The following is a 16,071-nucleotide window of genomic DNA, read 5'->3' on the forward strand; positions in this document are numbered from 1 at the left end:
AAAATGATCTCATTAGATAGGAGGGGCCTAAACAGAGATTTGCCCACACCAGGCATGGAACCAGGTTGGTAGCTGCAGATAAAAATCAGTCGTACATACAGAATAGCATTCTGGCCCATAAAACTGACTCTTCACGGTGGAATCCAAGGTTTCTACAAGCAATGCACATGGGACCTCATTAAGAAAAGGAGGTGTGTTTCCATCGCCATAGGGAGCATACATGCAGCCTGTACGAGGAGCACAGGGAGACAAGTTTGGGGCTGCAGATGTCCAGAGTCACCTTCCTCTCATTTAGTGCGAGTGCTAAAAAGGGCATAAACATTCACATTCAACCTTGGAGCTCAATGTCAAACACTAAGATTTTACACAGTTCAGGTAACTAGTGAGGGAATCCATGGAGGTTCCACCATTATTGCATTGCTGTTCATCAAATAGAAAAGCAAAAGATATGCAAAATGATGATTGCCACCCAAAATAAATTTTACAAAATTACGAATATCACAGACAGACATGTTCTCTCACAAATAAGAAACAAGGGGTTAGTGAATAACACTGATTTTCTCTTTAAACAAATAAACCAAAGCACTGGGAAACTTAAGAATAAAAAAGAAAATATATATATATATATATATATATATATATATATATATATATATATATATACTTAAGGGAATATAGGCTTGATTTAAAATATAAATACTTTACCATTTAGGACAATTTTAAAATAACATGAATATAATAAAATATTTGATTAAAAATAAATGGGAAGAAAAAGATGTAGTGAAGCTAAGTATGTAACTTTATGTAAAGTTAATGCTATTGCTGAACACTGCTACATTGTATGTATCAGTTTTATCTGTAGCTACACACCTGATTCTGTGACTGCTGTAAGCAAATGTTTGGCCTGATCCTAACCAATGAGATCCTTTTCGTCAAAAGAGAAATGGCTTTCATACCTGGAATAAAGGTAAAGCAATAACCCAGATAGGGACTTGTGAGAACCACATCAATTGTAAAAGTGCTGCACAAAGTGACTGAAATAATCAGAGGGAAAGATGAGGGAAATGGAGGACAGACTGTGGTGTCCCTACACAGAGATAGCTGACATGAATATAAGGACAAGTGTCAACTGAAATGCTAAAGACACTATTGCATATGAAAGAAAAGGTAACTGGAAACCAAGAGGGATGTATGCATAGGTGTCTCTGGCTCCAGGAAAATGAAATTAACAACTACAACAATATTTATCATGAGTAGTCAATCCCACCGTGTAGGGAAAGTGCCAAATTTCACACTTGAAAAAATCTTGCAGTTCATTTAAAAGGAGAAAGATAAATGACCTCAGAATTGCTCTTAACTAGTGAAACAATGCAAGAAAAGAAATATTGTTAAAGGCAGTAAACTATGCTGCCTCAAAATTTTGTATTCCATCATGCGTTGTTAATAAATAAAGGAAGGAAAAAGACATTTTCAAATACATACTTGTATATATAGCTTTGCTGAAAAATTTGATTTGAAACCCTATTAAACCACATAGGAATGAATGAAAAGAATAGATGCATGTAGAAATAAAGTCTTAAAAGATGTGAAACGTTATAAGAATGGAATGTTATAAGAATGAAATCTGTATAACGTTCCAGAATTAAATTAAATTCAATGAGGTAATTATGGTCATAAAACAGAATGCCTTAGATATATTTAGAAAAGAATTTGTATAGTACATAAACTAAATTACAATGACTAACTATAGCCCACATTTTTGTTTGTTTGCTTTTAGTTTTTCCAAGATGTTTTGCAATGTCACAAAACTTTAAAAACAATATAAAAATACATTAAAATTTTTGCCTGAGGTAGGAAAACAAAGTCCTCTTAGAACATTTGAAAAAAATGGGAAAATAATATTTGTATTAAATAAAAGATTATGGTTATATTTGATAAGATAGTTAAATGTTTTTACTGGCTACAGAGATTTTTTTGTATTACCCTTTTCTGTTAAAGTTTTCCATGACTGTGAATCAGAGAACAGCATTGTAAACAAGCTACCAAGATGTCATGCCTACCCAAATTTAAACAATGCATTTCCTAGTAGATGGGTAATTCAACAAGGAACTGAAATGAATGGTAATAAAGAGTAGAGGGTTATACCACACAAGCATCCAAGATGCCATAATTACAAAAAAAAAAAAAAATCTCTGAAGCAAGACTCTTTAAGGAGCCCTTGTGCTATGGGCTAGATTGGTTTAGTTTCTGACTAACGAGTAAGGATTTGCTTTTCTTCATGTGGAATTCAGGAAGCAGAACATTCAGTGTGTACAAACTTAATTCAGTTGCAGCTGGATACTCAAGAGAAAAGTGACAGGAGCCTTTCCTTTTGACATCACCATTGTCACAACTGATGTGTCTTTTCCTAATCATGGTCTTTATTTTCCACATTAGCAACATGAACTAATAATATTGTGTGAATGTTTCACAAATGTGTCTGCAATTTAAATACCTTGGCTTTCTTAGCAGGAACCCAATCTCTTGTAAAAGTCTTATGTTGATCACAGATTTTAATGTTTATACTTTTTTTTAATTTTATAAAAATTTATACTTCTTAAGAAAAGTATAAATAAATATAAATTAACTCATAGTTTTAGCAATTATTGCCCTTTGACTAACAGATTCAGTTCAAGAATATGTAATTAAAGTCACATTAAATACAAAACATAGATGGGTGGGAAGGTAAAAATGGGTAAGGTTCAGTCCTAACTAATGTGCTTTGGGCAAAGACTGCTCAATATGAATGTTGTTGAAAGTTCCCAAATTTAATTTGCTTTATGGTAGAGAATCACAAGGCTTAGAATATATAATAAAGTCTGTTTTAGAGATTAAATTTCTAGGTTTCTCAATCCATTACATTATAACATACATATTATCATTGATGACTAACTGCTAATTGAATAGGAGATACCCTAGAACAAATGTTTTCTGACTCAGGTAATATAGTCCATTCTAACACAAGCTCTAGTTGACCCAAGAAGTAATCCAGAAGGAGAATTGCATACAGCATCTGAAGAAATGAACACATTTCATAGCTTCATTTATTGTCAATCTCCTGGTACTTCTCATAGATTGCATAAAGTAAAGATAGAAAATTCTGCAGAAAAAAATAATGCAAAGGGCCAGAAGCTCCTCACAGTAAAATGCACTGCATCATGCAATGTTTCGATTAAAAAATGGAAACACTATTATTTTACAAACAATAAAATAAATTCTTATTTTGCACATGGCAGCACTTGCATTATTCCAAAAATCTTTAAAGTATTTACACTATTAGCCAAACTCCCATTTTTCAATGCAAGATTGCATGTAGCAATCTTAAGTATAATAAAAGAATATTATAATATTTGGCTCTTTTAATTCAGCAAAAGAGTTGAATATTCTTTTTGTTTTATGCTCTAGTCCTCTTAAGAGGTTTATTCTGTTTTTTATAGACAACTCATTGCAGGGAAGATCTCACTAAATGTATGCAGTACCTGCCTCCCTGAAATTCACTGAGACATATTTTCATCTTCTTTACCTATATTTACTTCATTCCTATGTAATGCCAGATTCTTTAAACTGCTCATGGCTGTCAGTCATTAATAACACTTTTGTTTTTATTTACATTATTAGTAATACCTTTCTTTTTATATCTTCTTTCAATGAAAAATAGTAGAAGAAAACACTCAATGAACCAAGTAAAGCCAAAAACCACTCCATCAATAAAAAGTCTGATAACCTAGAGATTGAATTTGTGGGTAGGCAGAGTTCTTAATTAACGAACTTTGTTTAACAAGTGGAAAGGTATATTTAACAAGTGGAAAGGTATATTTTCCAATTAGAGAATTCTTGGAGAGTTCGTAATGATTGATTCAGGTTAAATGAGAGATTGTTTAAGAGAAATAAAGAATAAAATTTTAAATGTGTTTTTCTTTGGGACCAATGCATTTCTGTAGCTGTCTTTGAGTTTTTATTAAAACTTGATTATGTGTACAGATCTGAAGGGCAACTGTCTGGAAATCAAACTACAGACATAGTATAATCCAATGGAAGTAAGTTGCAGAGACTCAACTCAAGACTGACCTAACAACCAGGTCTTTCTGTTAACTAAGCTCATAGGACTTAGTATCATCTGCCACAAACTCTGTTTTCACATCTAAGCAAGTCTATTTATTAAAGATAGACACAGTTAGACTTTTTGCAAAGTTTTACAACTTGGTCAAGTTTCTTCCTTCAGTAAATCAATAAGATACAAATTTCCTACCCCCCCCCCCCCGCTTTTTTTGACCCAGGGATTGAACCTAAGGGCAGACAACCACTGAGCCACATTACCAGCCCTTATTTATTTATTTATTTATTTAGACCCCAACAGTGTCTTGCTAAGCTGCTTAGGGCTTCACTAAGTTGCTCAGTCTGGCTTTAAACTTGAAATTCTCATGCATGAGCCTGCTGAGTTCCTGGTATTACTGGTGGGCACCACTGCATCTTGTAATCTCACTTCTTAATAAAATTAAAACTTTAATTAAATGAGTTTGAGGTTATTTTTGTGTGAATGAGATCAGAAAAACTGCTTAAACGTACTTGATTTTATGCTGTTTTAATTTCATTCTAAAATACCTTTTACTACAAAAATCAAAATCATTTTACCTCTTAATCATGTTCTATTAAACATATAGTGGACAATTTAGGCTTTAATTTTGACTTATAGGAAAATTTAAAATTTATTTGTTTTACAATCATGAGATAGATAGAAGGCATCTTGGGATAACTCTTAGAAGCTGAAAATTTAATTGAGCTACAACATTGTTACTCCTATTAAGCATCGTCTTACTGGAGGGTAATGCCATCTTTTCTGTTTTGCAGAAGAGTCCAGGTCAGCCAGGTTGCAGGTACACAAACACTGGTTTAAAATCTGCTAAAGGCAGCCTTACAAAGATTCTCTTGGAAAGTAAGAATGGTTTCAACTACCAGGGTGATTACAACCTACATAACAAAAGCAAAAAAATATGAGATGGTATTCAGTGCTCTCACAGGGGTAAATACAGGATGCTATGGAGGATTTGAAGACCTTTACTTACCTTTGAGAATCAGAAATCTTCATGTAACATCTGATTTCCTATTTGAGTCTTGAATATATATCTATATCTATATCTATATATATCTATCTATATCTATATCTATATATATATCAGTTTTCTATCACTGCATCGTACCTCCAGTTTAACAGTTTAACACAACACATGATCATTGTCTCACATTTTCTTTAGGTACTTTGGCTTAGGTTCTCTCACAAATGGGGTCCCCAACTCTTTATGATTTACCTGGGATTTCCCTGGTTTTGAAACCAGAAATCTCACATTAGAGAAAACCTCTTAGTCCCAGGCAAATTAGCCAATTCTCACAAGTACTCATAAAATAGCAACTGAGGTGTTAACTGAGGCCAAATTCATCTGGGCTGTCCAGCAGGGTGGGACTGCATCCAGGATCACTCAGCATTCACAACAGGATTCAGCTCCCTCAGTGCTGGGAGACTGAGTTCCTCACGTCCCACTATTCATTGGCCAGAAGTTATCATCTATTCCTTATCAGTTGACTCTTTCACCAGAGTCAGCACTGAGAGCCAGGAAGACACAGTCTTTTTTAATCTAATTACAAAAGTGACATGCATCACTTTTGCAAAATCTGGTTGTTAGAAACATGTCACAGAAGGGTTTTCAAGGTGGCACAATAGAGAAGGTTGCCTTTCTGGCTGTTCCGTGGTATAAGACCAAGAAAGCAGATGGGTAGCTTCTCAGAAAGTGAGTACTGGAAACTTCAGAGATATTATAAATCCACAGGGTAGAAACCTTACTGCCTCAGATCCATACTGGTAGGTGGATAGACACACAAACAACATAAAAAGCAAGGCAACAAATCACCCCAAACAAACCAAGATACTCCAATAACGGAATTCATTGACACCACAGTGGAAGAAATGTCAGAGAAGGAGTTTAGAATATACACAGTTAAACTGATCTGTGAAATAAAAATATAAGAAATGAAATCAGAGAGAAAATGTAGGAGGTCAAAGATCACTTCAATAAAGAGCTAGAGATGCTAAAAAAAATAAGCACAAGTCCTTAAACTGAAGAAATCAATAAACCAAATTAAAAATTCAATTGAAAGCATCACCTACAGACTAGATCACTTGGAAGACAGAATTCCAGGGAGAAAAACCAAAATATATAATCTTGAAAACGAAACTGACCATGGAAAAAAGAAGTTAAGAGACCATGAGTGGAACTTCCAAGAATTATGGGATAACCTGAAAAGACTGAATTTAAGATTTATTGGAATAGATGAAGGCTTAGAGATATAATCAAAAGGAATGCACACTCTCTTTAATGAAATAATATCAGAAAATTTCCCAAAGAAAATTTCCTAAAGAATGAAAGAGAAAGTCAAATACAGGTGGCTTACAGGATCAAAACTATGCAAAATTACGACAGATAACACCAAAGCACATTATTATAAAAATGCCTAACATACAGAATTAGTACAGAATTTTAAAGAGTGCTAAAAAAAATGACAGGTAAAATTTAGAGGGAAATTTAACCTGGATCTCAGCTAATCTCTCAATCCACACCTTCAAAGTTAGGAGGTCTTGAAATAATATATAACTAAGCTGAAAGAAAATGGATTGCCAACAAAGAATACTATACCCAGCTTCAGAATTAATGATGAAATAAAAACCTTTCATGATAAACAAAGTTAAAAGAATTCACAACCAGAAAGCCTAAAAATGAAAACCAGCAAAGGAAGTAACTACAGTAAAAGAACAGTGAATCAATGCAAAAGCTAATTCAAATTATAAACCAGAAATATTCAAAATACAGGGAATAAAAATAATACCTTAATAATAACATTGAATGTAAATGGCCTTAAACTAATCAGTCAAGAGACACAGACTGGAAGATTGGATTACAAAGTTACAATATGCTGTCTCCAAGGACTCACTTTATATGCCAAGACATCCACAGATTTAAAGTAAAAAGGATAGGAAAAAACATACCATTCAGATGGATTTTGTAAACAATCAAGGGTTTCTATCTTCTTATCAGATGAGGTGGATTTGAAGCCAAAGTTAATCAGAAGAGACAAGAAGGACATTTCATACTGCTTAAGGGAATTGTACATCAGGAAGACATAACAATCATAAATATTTATGCCCCAATCAATGGAGCATCTATGTACATCAAACAAACCCTTCTCAATTTCAAGAAACAAATAGACCCTAAAACAATAATGCTGGGTGACTTTAACACACCTTTCTCATCACTGGATAGAGCTTCCAAACAAAACCAAATAAAGAATCTACAGAACTAAAAATACAATTAATAATTTAGACTTAACAGACATATAGAATAATATACATTCATCAATGACGGAAGCCATTGTCCTCTCAGTAGCACATGGAGCCTTCTCTAAAATAGAGCATATCTTAAGCCACAGAGCAACTCTTAGCAAATAGAAAAAAAATAGAATATCTCATATCCTATCAGATCATTATGAAATAAAATTAGAAATTAGTAATGAAATAAAAAATAGAAGATTTCTAAGACCTGGAGCCTAAATAATATGACTAAATAATATGCTAGTAAATGACAAATGGATAGCAGAAGAAATTAGGGCTAAAAGAAAAAAATACTTGGAGGTAAATAAGAATAGTAATACTACATATCAAAATATGTCAGATACTATGAAGCCAAGGCTAAGAGGCAAGTGCATTGGGTTGAGCTCATTCATTAAAAGAAGAAAAAGTCAATAAATTAATGACCAATATTACATTACACATCCCTAGAAAAATAAGAACAAATCAACACCAACAGCAGTGGGAGACAGGAAATAATTAAAATCAGAACTGAAGTCAATGAAATTGAATCAAAAGAAATAATCCAAAAATTGACAAAACAAAAAGCTGGTTCTTTGAAAAAATAGTCAATAAATTTGATAGACCCTTAGCCAAGCTAATAAAGAGAAAAGTTCCAATTACTAAAATTTGAGATGAAAAAGCAAATAACCCAATGGATACTACTGAAATACAGATGATAAACAGAGCCTATGTTGAAACTTTATACTCTAATAAAATAGAAAGCTTGAAGACATCCACAAGTTTCTAGAGACATACGACCTACCCAAGCTGAATCAGGAAGACATAGAAAATTTAAACAGATTGTTTTTAAGCAGTGAAATTGGAGATGACATTGAAGAGCCTAGCAAGAAAGAAAAGCCCATGACCAGATGGATTCTAAGCTGATTTCTACCAGACCTTCAAATAAGAAGTCATGTCAATCCTCCCCAAATTATTACATGAAAAATAAAGCCAGGGGACCCTTCCAAACTCATTCTATGAAGCTAGTGTCACCCTGATCCCAAAACCAGACAAAGACACACCAAGGAAAGAAAGCTTCAGATAAATATTCCTAATAAACGTAGATGCAAAAATTTGTATTAAATACTGGCAAATCACATACAAAATCATATGAAAAAGATAATGAACCATAATCAAGTGGGGTTTATCCCAGGGATGGTTCAACATATGGAAGTCCAATAAATGTAATTCATCACATCAATAGACTTAAAGACAAGAATCATATATTATCTCAATAGATGAAGAAAAAACATTTGACAAAATATAGCATCCATCATGCATTCATGTTCAAAACACTAGGAAAACTAGGGATAGTAGGAATATACCACACATTGTAAAAGTTATCTATGCTAAACCCAAGGCCAGCATCATTCTAAATGGAAAGAAATTGAAACATTCCCTTTAAAAACTGGAACAAAACAGGGATGCCCTCTTTTACCACTTCTATTTAACATGGTCCTGAAAACTCTAGCCAGTGCAATTAAACAGAATAAAAGAAACTAAAAGGATACAGAAAGAAAATAACTCAAACTCTGCCTATTTACTGATGACATGATTCTATATGACCCCCCAAAATCCACCAGAAAACTTCTAGGATTCATAAATAATTTAGCAATGTAGCAGGATATAAAATTAACACCCATAAAACAATTGTTTTCCTATATATAGGTGATAATCAAGTGAAAGAGAAATTGGAAAAACTATTCCATTCACAATAGCCTCAAAGAAAATAAAATATTTGAGAATCAATCTAACAAAGGAGGTGAAAGACCTCTACAGTGAAAAAGAACACTAAAGAAAGAAATTGAAGAAGATCTTAGAAGATGGAAAATTTCCCATGTTCTTAGATAAACAGAATTAATATTGTCAAAATGGCCATAGTACCAAAAGTGCTACACAGATTTTAAAACATTTGGAAAAATAAGAGGTCCAGAATAGCAAAAGCAATCCTCAGCAAGAAAAGTGAAGCAGGAGGCATCATAATACCAGACCCTTAATTATATTACAGAGCAATAAAAAAAATGGCATGGTATTGGCATCAAAACAGACTTGAAGAACAGAAGAGAAGACACAAAGGCAAACCCACCTAAATACAGTTATCTCATACTAGACAAAGTTTCCATAAACATACATTGGAGAAAAAAGGTAGCCTCTTCTACAAACGGTGCTTGGAAAACCAGAAATCCATATGTAATAAAATAAAATTAAGCCTCTATCTCTATAGTTGCACAAAGTCAACTATAAGTGGATCAGTGATCTAGGCATTAGATCAGAGACTCCATGCCTACTAGAAGAAAAAATAGGTTGAACTCTCTTCATCATGTTGGCTTAGGAACCAAAGACTCCTAAAGTACAAGAAGTAAAATCAATAATTAATAAATGGGATGGTATCAAACTAGAAAGCTTCTTCACAGCAAAAGAAACAATCAAGAACATGAAGAGAGAGCCTACAGAATGGGAGAAAATCTTTGCCACCTGCATCTCAGAGTGAGCATTAATATCCAGGATATATAAAGAACTCAAAAAAACTTAATACCAAAAAACCCAAATAACCCAATCAATAAATGGGTTAAGGAACTGGGCAAACATTTTACAGAAGAAGACATGTGATCGGTCAACAAACACATGAAAAAGTGTTCAACTCGACCAGTAATTAGAGAAATGCTAATTAAAATTACACTGAGATTTCATCTCATTCCAATGAGAATGGAAATTATCAACAATACAAGTAACAATAAATGTTGCCGAGGATGTGAGAAAAAGGTATGCTTATACCTTGCTGGTCAGAATGTAATTGGTGAAACCACTCTGGAAAGCAGCATAGAGTTTCATCAGAAAACATGAACCCCCATTTGATTCAGTTATCCCACTCCTTACCCAAAGGACTTAAAACCAGCATACTCTAGTGATGTGGCCACATCAATGTTCATAGCAGCTCAATTCACAATAGCTAAGTTATGGAACCAACCTAGGTACCCTTCAATAGATGAACGGATAAAGAAATTGTGGTACATATACAAAATTGAATATTACTAAGCCATAAAGCAGAATGAAATTATGACATTTGCTGGTTAGTAGATGGAACTGGAGAATATCATGCTAAGTGACATTAGCCAATCCCAAAAAATCAAAGGTAAAATGTGGTCTCTGATATGTGGATGCTGAATCACAATGGGTGGCGGGGAGAGTGGAGGTTCACCGGATTGGACAGGGAGTACTAGGGGGTTGGGGGGAGGGTTTGGAATGGGAAAGACAGCAGAAAGGATGGAACATAATTTTCCATGTTTATGTATGAATACATGAGCAATGTAACCACATCGTGTACAACCACAAGAATGGGATGTTGAACTCCATGTATGTATGATATGTCAAAATACATTCTACTCACATGCATAACTAAAAAGAACAAATAAATTTTTTTTAAAAGGTAAAAGTTAAAAAAAGGAAAAGAACAGCAGCAACAGCAGATGTCACTGGCTAGATCCAGCTCACCTTCCTGGGGAGGGGAATGTGCAAGGTGTGGGCAGCTGGGAACCCAGCTGACCATGTCTCATGCTTTCTACTCAAGACAATCAGCCAGAAGACTCAGCAAAGGGGAGAGCCTTGTGGGGCTGATTAACATTTTCTATAGGGCATCTGACTGGTACCATCAATTCATCTGATCAAGAATTTGGTCAATCAATAAAAATCAAAATGAATTCTGTTCTCAATTTTATTTTTAAATATTTAGTTATACATAATGAGCAAATAAGGAAGTGCACATGTGCATGCATGTTTGTCTGTATGTATATGGAGACTGGAGCAAGTTGTTCTGAATGATTATTTCATGCTGTTTATTAATTTTCCAGTTCCTTAATTCTACAGCCTCTCTAAGAAGGTGGGATAAAAGTCTTCTCTGGACTGAGCTTCCTGCCTTTTAAAAACTGTCATTTCCTCTTGCTTTCTGACCTTTTCGGTTCTTCAATGTGCTTGTTTCCCTTCAGATGCTGCTTTTTCTATTACTCCCCTTTTTCCCAAATATACCATTTTTAAAATTTCTTTTAATTAGTTCCACATGACAGTAGAATGAATTTTGATATATCACACATAGATGGGATATAATTTCTCATTTTTCTGAGTATACATGTTGTAGAATCACATTGGTCATACAGTCACATGTATACATAAAGTAATAATGTCTGTTTCCTCCTCCTACCTTTCCTATCCTCATATCCCCTCCCATCCCCTCTACCTAATCTAAGGAAATACACTCTTAATACTTCATACTACATAAAATATTCCTCAACCCTTTAGGTTTCAGCAGGAGCAACACTTTCTCTGAATTTCCTGAGCTAATGCAATGTTCCTTATTAAACATCTTCGTATCTGTTTATTTCACATTCTGCAGCCCTGTCTTTAAATTTATATAATTACACAGATTATGTTGATTTCCTAGGGTGTCAGCTCCATGTGGAAATGCACCATTTCCCCTCCTCCTGGACTATTTAATAATGTTTTCTCTTGTCCAAGACTAATTAATATCCCACATAGACGTATTCTCTTTAACCACTTGCTGAATGAATGAATACACTTCTCATAATTCTTTCTTTTTCTGAATAAATGTTTCCTTTCTGAATCAGGATGGTGTTTGACCCGGTTTGTCTACATTTGTTAAAGAAGTAATGCTAAATTAAATTAGATTTGGACTCAAGTTGCCTTGTATCTGGGATTCCTAGGTGATGCACTGAAACCTAAATTAGTATGTAAACAAACTACACCTAACTTAGCCCTCTGGTCTTTAGCCAATCGCTGAGCCTCAGACAATCACAGCCTCTGAGCTTCATCCAATCCCAGGCTGCCAGCTGCTCAGACCATGTCCACACAAAAATCTCATCAAGCCATCCCCTGAGAAGGCAGTGCTGGACTGTAAGCAATCAGGTTCTTAACAGTTACCTGCTTCTCCCATCTATAAATATTCCCTGCCCATTTTTCTGGGAGGAGATATCCAACATCTCTCCGTTCTGAATACTACCCAATTCGTGAATTGTTCTTTGCTCAATAAACTCTGTTAAATTTGGGTTGGGGTGTAGCTCAGTGGTAGAGCACTTTCCTGTCTTGCAAAAGGCTCTGAATTTATCCTCAGTGTTGCAGTTTAAAAGTAAAAAAAAAAAAAAAAAAAGGAGGACGGGGGTGGGGGTGAGGGAGGAGGAAGGGAAAGGAGGAGGCGGAGGAGAAGGAGAAGGAGAATGGGGAAGGATGAACGAAAGAAAATATTTAGTTATAAATATTCAGTTATAACCAAATATAAAGAACTAATTTTAATTTGTTATTTTTTACAGTATAAATAACACAAAATGTAGCATTTTTTCACTGTTTATTAGATCCCACCATGCTAGAAGTCATCGATATTTCTATGAATAAGAATGTTACTCTGCTGAATGAGTACACTTAAATATTTTTATTTGAATTATACCCCATAAAATGTAGCAATAACATATGTATTCATTGTGCTCAGTTAGATGATGGAACACTTAAATATGCATTTATTTATGCTCTCCTTAAGGTATCCTTGTGGACTTACTAGTATATAGAAATATCCAAATTTACCAAAGGAGGCTAGTGTGTTCAGGGCCAGTAAGTAACTTGCCAAAGGTTTTGCTGCTTCAAAAAACAAAGTATTTAACTCCTCTGAGTTCCATCCAAGTTCCCCATTCACTACGTAGCTGTTATTTGAGACGTTCAGCGGCTACTTTACCTTCATGCCTAGGAGAGCATCATCTGGCAGGCTCTGATGCAGGTGCAGGTACAGCTTCTTGACTTCCAGTGGGATTTCAGTATTTGTGCTGTTAACCAGAACCTCCACGAGAGGGCGCAGTGACCCATGGAAACCTTTTTTTTTTTTTTTTTTTTTTAGCTTCAATTGACTTGAAGTGGGAGAGATGAGGGGAAAGAGAGGAAGCAGAGATCCCTTTTAAGTAATTAAAGTCCAGCTATTTTTAATTCTGGCATTACAGACAGATGATCAGATACTGAAAGTGCTTCTCCGTAGGCTAACCAAGCCTAAATCCTTTCTAGATGTGAGGCATTTGGGAAAATTTGTTATAAGTGTATCTATTAGTAAATACTTCATATGTGTTTACATCTAGAAGATGCTGTCTTATGATTAAGAAGAAGGCACACGTGGGTCATGGAAGAAGCCGATTGGAATCTTCTTTCATTTTTCCTTCCCTACATGCCCTTTCGTGTCAAGCTCAATTTTCAACTTTTCTGGGAATCTTTCCTTAATGGCATCAGCCCTAAGAATCAATGCCTCCTTCCCGTGAGTACTAGTAATCCCATTATGCATCTGTTGAACCTGTCCCCTCAGGGGAGGGGGTTTAGATGTTACACCAGGTGCTGAGTTGGGGATAAAGATACTAAGACAAACCTTGGCTTGAAACAACTCTAAACCCAGAGGAAATGAGGGGAAAATGAATCTTGAAAAATGGGGGCACTCATTACTGACTCACCTTACTGATGAGATAATCAAGTCAAAATTTAAGTTTCAAACACTGCACTCAAAAGCCTGTGCTTTTTTTGTCCCAATGTGCCAAAGAGATCATAGAATTTCCATTCCCTCACAGGCTTGAAGAAGCATTATAGATCCTCAGGCAGTATGTGTTAGGTGTAACTGAAACTTATGGTAACTGAAGTATGTGCATAATCATTTGACTGAATTTCCTCTATATTAAACTTTTGGGAAAACCCTACTTGCAACAGGTGACAAAATTCTCTCTTACTCTCCGTGTAAGATGTAACCGTACATAAAAAAAAAATATACAAAAACTAAAATTTGCCAATGTGTCCATATTAAGCAAAGTTATTAATTAAAATACAAACAGTATTTTTGGTCACCCACTTGGTGTGATGAATTTTGCTACAAGAGTAAACTTGAGACCTAATTAAATCAACAAGGTGGTCAGATCTGGGGAGGAGGCCCTGGTGGAATGTTTTAATAGGCTTTGGAAGAGACTCTTGTGGAAAAAGAGGAGAAAAGATAATTCCTATAAAGCCTTTATGAGAAACATCAGGTTGATAAGGACTTCAAATGAGTAATCACATACCTAGGCAACTTACCGCTGATAGCTAGGTGACTTTGCAAAATGAGAAAGTACTTGAAAACAGTAATTTATTTAAAGTTTGTTTTTATCTAAATCTCATTAGGTACCAAAAATAATTTGAGAACAACTTTAATTTTCACAAGAAAATTTATGTACTTATATGCATGTAAAATATTTGAAAATATACTTTTAACCAAGGACTTTATGCACATTTACATAATATTTTAGGAAGGGAATAACAAAATGGAATTAAATAAGTGTTTAGTTGATGCTCGTATAACGTACAGAACAGATGGTTTGAAACATGTGCAGGACCGGGCATGCAGTGTCTTCCCTATCTATGAGCATTCAGAGTCTCAAGAAAATTGGAATTCATCCTCCTACTTTCTTGGTCTTATTAGCTTCAAAAACTTGGGCTGGTAGAGAGAGAGAGCAAACATAGATGAAAACTAAATATTATTCAGAAATCTTTGTGGGTATCCAAGGATGAGTAGAGTCTTGGCCAAAACTAGGCAATTTTTGTCAACATTTTTCTTTAAAGAAATCCTCTCTGAAAATAAAGTTTGAATAACAATAAAATATTATAGAAGATATTTATATGCATTGCATTATATATACATGTATGTATACACATATATATGAATTTTTAATCACAAGGATGATATCAGGGAAACCATCAGAATATAAAGAATGAAATACAGATAATTTTTATAGAGACATACAGAAAATATTATGTTGATAAATCTTGTATGTGGAGAGTTTAGGATTATATTTATAGTGCATGTAGTTTCACAATATTTGAGGTATTTTTTTAGAAGTTAATCCAGACTAATGTTATTCTTATCATTACCATAAGGACAATTAAGAGACAACGAAAATAAATAGGCCTACAGTGTATTTGAAGGAATGGTTTTCAATCCCCCCAGAAAGACAAAGAACTCCAGGGGGCGTGGAGAACCTCACTTCCAAACTAACAAAGTTAATGGGTTGGTTGAGGTGAACTAGGGTACCAGTTTGCAATTGAAATAACAGTAGGCTCCACAATTCAACTGGACTCTGCCGTATCAAAGAGTTAAAAACCACTTGTTCAAAAATCTGTCTAATAAGGATCTGGTGAGCCTCTGACTGACATGTTTGCGTGGACTGTAGCCAGAATAATTCTACCTGTGCAAGTTGAATGATGCTCTTCCCAATATATGGTGCGACATCTCAAAAGACTTAGATTCTGCAGAGAACTTCATCCGAATGAGATTGTATAGATTTTCTGACATATGCCCTCACAATCCCGTCTTCATGCAACAAATTATTCTGGGGTAACAATTTCTTAAGGTGACCTTCGGAAGAAAATTTTAATAGGCTGTTTACTAATAGCTACCATGTTGATAAAGGGGAGGGTATAGGGAATTATGAACTTCAAATTGGTAGTTTTTCTTTGAAAAGGCATTAAAGTTCATGTGTACTACCCAATGTAAATGACACATGGACTTATTCTTTCCGCAAAATGTCCATCCCACAGTCAGAAGAAGTAATCTACTCCTCATCACCTCATTCTTCCTC

The sequence above is a fragment of the Urocitellus parryii genome, chromosome 12 (genome assembly GCF_045843805.1).
Source record: "Urocitellus parryii isolate mUroPar1 chromosome 12, mUroPar1.hap1, whole genome shotgun sequence".
Classification (NCBI taxonomy): domain Eukaryota; kingdom Metazoa; phylum Chordata; class Mammalia; order Rodentia; family Sciuridae; genus Urocitellus; species Urocitellus parryii.